Source organism: Nelumbo nucifera, chromosome 2, assembly GCF_055504915.1.
Source record: "Nelumbo nucifera cultivar China Antique chromosome 2, China Antique-T2T, whole genome shotgun sequence".
Taxonomy (NCBI): domain Eukaryota; kingdom Viridiplantae; phylum Streptophyta; class Magnoliopsida; order Proteales; family Nelumbonaceae; genus Nelumbo; species Nelumbo nucifera.
In genome coordinates this window covers 106,466,343-106,473,573 of record NC_142650.1, presented here as the reverse complement: position 1 = coordinate 106,473,573, position 7,231 = coordinate 106,466,343, and the positions used below count along the sequence as shown (strand labels likewise).

Here is a 7,231-nt window from a genome sequence, read left to right as displayed (position 1 = left end):
ATTGATGACTATATGAACAATCCTCTCTATTGCTCTTGCGCAGAACTGGCTTGTTCATCAATTAGATATTGACAATGCCTTCCTTCATGGCATCCTTGACGAAAACATTTATGTTCATCAACCAAAGGGCTCCGTTGATCCCAGGTATCCCACTTATGTCTGCAAATTGAAAAAGGCTCTCTATGGCCTCAAACAAGCACCGCGAGCCTAGTATTCACGTTTGAGTTATGTCATCAAACAGATGGGTTTTCACAACTCGGCTGCTGATCCATCTCTTTTTATTTTCTCTTCCAACAAATCCACTCTCCTTCTACTGGTATATGTGGATGACATGATTTTGACTGGAACCTCTATTGTCACCTTCAGTGATTTTCTCAAATCACTCTCTACAGTTTTTCCATTGAAGGACTTAGGGTCTTTACACTATTTTTTGGGAGTTGAGGTAAGTCGCAAATCAGCCAGTTTGGTTCTCTCACAGCAGTGTTACATCCTAGATTTACTTCGTAGGACCAATCTTGAAGGGGCCAAACTTGTGAGTTCACCCATGTCTACTTCCAGTCGTTTGTCCAAAGACTCAGGTGATCCATTACCTAATCCCACAGAGTATCGCAGTATTGTTGGAGCATTATAGTATGTCACCACCACACATTCAGATATCTCCTTTACAGTCAACAAAGTCTGCCAGTTCCTTCACTCTCCCACTAATGAGCATTGGACAGCCATCAAACGTATCCTTCGGTATCTCAAAGGAACTCTCACTCACAACTTCTTTTTTCTAGGGTCCTCATCTCGACAGTTAACGGCATACACAGACGTTGATTGGGCCAGTCATCCAGATGATCGACGGTCTACAGGAGGGTATGCTGTTTACCTTGGCCACGACCTGATCTCCTAGTAATCCAAGAAGTAACCCACTATTGCCTGCTCCAGCACCGAATTCGAATTCAGGTCTCTTGCCAACATAGTCACAGAGTTGTTATGGATTCAGTCTCTACTATGAGACATTGGCTTTCTAGCTCCTCCCCCTATTATATGGTGCAATAATATGGGTTCTACCCACTTGGCTGCCAACCCTATTTTCCATGCTCGCACAAAGCATGTAGAGGTTGACTACCATTTCCTACAAGATCTTGTCACCAAGAATTAGCTTCAAACTCGGTATATTCCAACAACAGAGAAGATCGTCGACATCTTCACTAAGCCACTTTCCACAGCCTGCTTTGCTTCTCTTCGGGACAAGCTTCTCGTTACCCCGTTCAGCTTGCAAGGGGATGATAACATAGACATTGTCCATGGGCCCATGCATGGTCCATGCATACCTACATAGCCTCCAAGCCCATTTAGTAGAACCAAATCCTATGGGCTCTTGTATATAACTAACTAGGATAATCCCATTTAGCAGAACCAAATCCTATGGGCTCTTGTATATAAATAACTAGGATAATCTTACTCCTACCCAAGATAAGAATTATCCTAAACAAGGTAGGATAATCCTAATCCTATCCTAAGATAAGATCTATCCTAGATAAATCACAACTAACCTAGATAAGCTCTACCTCTTGTAATTCTAATCTTGTGTGATCCTACTACAACTCAATCTCTGTAACTATAAATAGGGCTGGTTCGCCCCATCAATGCAGGTTAGCCATATTATTCTTTGAGCTTGTCTTCTCTTTAATTTATGTTATTATTTTTATTCTATTTGTTTGTTTTAACTTTACAACCAACTCGACTTTGATATGACGAAAATGAGGTTTCCAAGCAATTTGAATGTTTTAGATTTGTCCTACAACAACTTCCATGGCAGCATTCCCAAGCAGGCGATTCCAAGCAACTTGAATGTTTTGAATTTGTCTCATAACAAGATTCACAGTGGAATTCCCAGGCAAGTAATAGAATTGGATTTGATCATAATGGATTTTAGTTATAATCGGTTGTGTGGAAGGATTCCAGTTGGTGGGAATGTATAGAAGATGGGTGCCAAATCATTTGCCCATAATCGGTGTTTGTGTGGTCCACCTCTTCCTAATAACTGCAAGTAAATCAGTTGGCTTCAATTGAAAGAAGACACCTTGATTCCTCATACGACATTGTGTGGAGATTCAGATTTCAATAGTTAACTAGCAAGGACTCGTATGATGCATAGGAAAATCTGAAAGATTTAATATTTTTATTTTTCATTTAATGTTGATTTATAAAAAATAATTATTGATAATTGAATATGAACAAATATTTTTAATAAATTTAGTTTTATTAATAATTTTTATTTTTTATTATTTTTAAATAAAATTTTGATTAATTTTAAATAAATAAAAATAATTATAAAATATAACATTTTTATTAATTCCAATAATAATTAACAATTATCTAGGAATGACAATGGGGTGGATTCTGGGCAGGGCACCCCATCCCTTTCCATGATCCATAGTCAAGACACTCTACCCATCCCCGCCTTGTCCCTAGTGTCATGCGGTTTCAGGGCAAGGTAACCACTTCTCAATGTATCCTTTTGAATACAATTTTCTAAAAGTACACTAAATTGTCTTTAATATTCAAAAATGTAATTTTGTGAAAATTTTGGAAAATTTATTGTACTTCTATAATCTTGAAATTGAAATTTATTTAAATTTTTATTAAGTAATTTATTTTCTTTTTAAATGGTGACTTACAGAATTATACTAATTTATCTTATAATTTCTAATAAAAACTAACCAATAATTTCCTTTTTCCAATATTATACTAATTTATCTTAATAATTTGTGTAATTATTTGTTCAAATTATAGTTTTCCATTTCCCATAGTCATTTAACTTTAATAATTTTCAATAATTTGCAATGAAAATTACATAATTTTTCAATGGTTTTCCAAAATCTATCAACTGTAATAAATTTTCCTAAAATTTCCAAAATATTCTAATAATTTTCAATAATTATTTAATGCATTTTAAATAAAACTTCAAATACTTTATATCTTTTAATTTCAAAAATGTTATTTTATGAAAATGTAGTTTTATGAAAATTTTTGAAAAATTTATTACATTTGTGTAACTATGGGAATTTATTGATTTTTTAAATTGTTATTAAATATATTTTTTATTTGGTAGTTTACTAACAAAATTACACTAATTTATCTTTTATTTTTCAATATAAATTAATTAATTATTTCATTTTCTAACATTATAATATTTTGTTCCCCCATTTGTATTTGGTTATTAATTATAATAATAATAATAACTAAAATTTTATAGTTTTGATAATTTTTAAATATAATTCTTGATTTTATAAAAATTAGTTAAAGAGTTGTTAGCACCCAAGTTTTTCTCGGTCCCTTTACCCTACCTCTTTGTACTCCCTTTTTGCACTCCAAAAACTTAAAACACAAGTAGATCAACTTGAGACTTTCCAAACCCGAAAAATCCTCATTTGACCCTATCCACAGGACAAACAAGAACCTTGATTAGACATCACCCCCAAACTTGAAAAACTATAACTTAGTTACGTATAAATTTTCATGACTAAACTCTAAAGATTCACCATTCATCACGCCAACTTCATTTCTAACGGCCCCGATCTATGCGATATCAAATTCCAACTCCTCCAAAATCAAATCCAACATATCCATCACCCCAAGATCACTAGGAAATAATCAACTAGCAAATCCCACCACGAATCTTCAACAACCAATTACAAGGACATCAAGATCCCATTCGGATTGCCCTAAATGATTACCAAGATTGACCATGTATTTCTCAAATCAGAACCATCCTCTTGACTTCTCACCTAATCCATACCTACCTACCAAATTGTAGCTCAAAATTCCCTTGTTTAACCCTCCATCAAGCCTAGATCCTATTCTAACAAATCTCATTAATTAGAACATACCATCCATCATCCCAATTTCACATGACAAATCAAACCTTACCACTATGTTTGGAGACCCTAACAACCCTAGCACATCAAATCTCACGACCAAACACCTTTGTTTAACAGTTGAAAAAGTAAAATTCCATTTCAAACCCTTTCGATTGATTGGAAAAACCATAGGTTAAAATCATGATCTGAACTAAATCAACAAATCTACACCTCTGGTCAAAGATCCATCACTTCCATTAGATTCAGGATGATCAAAAGTGCCAACCCACCAAATTTCATCCCAAAATTCCCCTATTTGACCCATCATCGAACAAAGATTTTGTTTCAACAAATCTCATTGATCTGAATTTGTCAGCCATAGATCTCAACCATCCCGACCCCATTTGTCCGATTAGACCTTGCTACTGTTTTCAGAGACCCAAAAAATCCCAGGACACCAAATTTCATAACCAAACTCATTCATTTGACCGTTAAACTAGAGAGATACATTTTTGACGCATCAAATTACATTCAAGTGGGCTTTTGATAAAGAAAAGACACATGTCTTATTGGAATTTGTGTTTGCATCCATTACAGCTAAATGAAATAAATTTGCACTACACTTTACACTCCATATTTGGAAACGATGTAAATAAGTGTGAATGCAAATATGTAGAGTGTACAATGGCCCATATAAATTGCAAAGTTGGGTTAGTTTTGCACTGATAAATTGACCTTCTTACCAAATAGACTTTTAGATGTAATCGATGCAAACACAAATTCTAATAAAGCATATGCCTTTTTTTTATCAAAAGCCCACTTGAATGCAAATTTACTTCTTTTTTATTGATGTAATTTTACATCTTATTATCAATGTAAATATGCACTGGTCTATCATTTGTTAATGCATAAATGTGATTGAACCATAGTGCAAATTTATCCTGAATCGGGATTGAAATTCTATTTGCATTGTTTCCAAACTTAGCCTAAGACTCAGTTTGGAAGGAATACACGTACAAATTTGTAGAGTACAAAACCTAACATTTTATATTATTTTGTATGTATTATATTGTGTATATTTGTATTTGTATTCCCTACAAATTAGCCTAAAGATTAATTTGAAAAGAATATAAATATAAATATATACAATATAAATACATAGGAAATACAAGGTTATGTTTAGCTGTATTTTGATTGTCTGAAAATTAAAAAACAAAAAAAAGGAGAGGCCTTCTCTTGCAAAAGTAGGGCGCATCATCAACATTAGAATGAAACAGAAACAGGGGATGCAGTTGTCGTTTCGGTCGGGCCCAGCATGCCCATGGCACAAGCCCAGACGCCCAGGCGGGCCCAGGCCTTCCATGGGCCAGGCCAGGCTATGAGAGTCATATTTAAAAAAAAAATTAAAAAATAATGAAAATTTTAAAAATATATTAATAATGTAGACAAAAAATTGGAAATAAAAATGTATACATATATTAACATACTATATACATATGTGAATTACACTTGACAGAGCAAGAATCGATCGGTATGGTCTTCTCCATCTCCGTGTCATCTTTTCTCAGCGTAACAAGAATTGTCCATTTCCATGCACTACGAACTGTGACGTAAGAAGTAAGAAATATTGAATGCATATCATAAAAAGAAGTTGGTGGCTTCGTGGGTCTCTTTCTAGCTTCTATGACTACGACTATCCCATGTGTTTGATTTAATATTTGTCGGTTGTCGATACTTAATAACAGACAATTAAACAATTAGACATGATTTATTATGATGAAGACAACTGGCTGAGGTGGCTAATTCATGCGCCATTATTACTGTCAGCTATCATCCAAGCACACAGCATTCCATTAAGGATAGAAAAACCAAGTGACGTTGAGTTCAATTTTCGTTGACTATTTAAACCTTAATCTAGCTAATATATCAGCGTGCTTGCCCACCATCTGTCTCAGCTCAGATTTCCTCTCACAGATCGAATTAGTCTTCACATCCGGAACGTCTCCATGTGGAGAAAAATCTGGTTTCTCTGTCTCTATATATACACATACCCTTGTAAAACTCATCTCAAATAGGGAAATGGATACTCTTCGTAATGGGCGTAGTGCCTCTTTTCCTTTGCTCTCTGTTCTCCTGCTCTTCTTCCTAATCTCCTCCTCTCTGCCATCTCTTACGCTCTCTGCTTCCTCTCTTCGCTGCCATGCAGCTGATAAAAGAGTCCTCTGGAAAATCAAGAAATCTCTAAAAATCTCCGATTATTACTTCGACTCCTGGAATCCCAGTACCGATTGCTGTAACTGGAACTATGTTGTGTGCGACCTTTCAGACCGCGTATCCCAACTCCTCTTCTACAACATCTACACTCCTTTCCAAATCCCGGAGGCCGTCGGTGACCTCCCATACCTGAAAACTCTGGAATTCAGGGACAGTACCAACCTCACTGGTTCCATCCCCTACTCCATCACAAAACTTCCGAGCCTCGAAACTCTAAGCATATGGAACACCAGCCTCTCGGGTCCTATCCCTGAATTTCTAAGCAAGCTCAAAAATCTCAGATATCTCTATCTGGGATACAACCAACTTTCTGGTCCAATCCCGGCTTCTCTTGCAAACCTTAACAAGCTGCAAAATCTCGACCTCCAGTCGAACAAACTCACTGGAAGCATACCCAATTCATTTGGGAGATTCAAAGACGGGGTACTAGCCATTTTCTCTCTTTCTTTATCTCACAACCAGCTGTCCGGTGCAATCCCCAAATCGATTGATGTCTCAAACATCGACCTGTCACATAACAGACTCAGTGGGGACGCGTCAATGTTGTTGAGGGAGAATGGAGCGGGAACATGGATCGATTTATCGTACAACCAATTCGACTTCGATCTGACGAAGGTGAGGTTTCCAAAGGGCTTAATGACTTTAGATTTGTCCCACAACAAGATTCACGGCAACATTCCGAAGCAGGTGATTGAGTTGATGAATTTACAAAGAATGGATTTGAGTTATAATCAGCTGTGCGGAGAGATTCCTTTCGCTGGGAATGTGCAGAAGAACCTTATGAGTGCCAAAGCCTTTGCCCATAATCGGTGTTTGTGCGGCCCGCCGCTCCCCAACAAGTGCAAGTAAATCAGTCGGCATCAATTAATGAAGGAAGACACCTTGAACCACTGAAAGATAATTCAGATTTCAGTAATAACAATAATAATTTCCGGGTGCAACGAATTTGCAGGAACGTGCAGATATGAATATTGTTCTTGTTTTTCTTTTGGATGAATAGCTAGCTAAGATAAAGTTATTTTCTTGTTCTTTTTGTAATTTTTCTTTGTATCACTTCGTTTTTTGGCATGAGTATGCCAATTTAAGATGTTTTGCTACTTCCACCA

At 36.0% G+C, this 7,231-nt stretch overlaps 1 pseudogene across 1 annotated transcript; it reads left to right on the top strand.

The window, feature by feature from the left end:
- Window positions 1-5,795: 5,795 nt before the first annotated feature.
- Window positions 5,796-7,231, top strand: LOC104603588 (polygalacturonase inhibitor pseudogene; annotated as a pseudogene). The gene has a single exon (XR_016082117.1). The product of XR_016082117.1 is annotated as a polygalacturonase inhibitor pseudogene (transcript).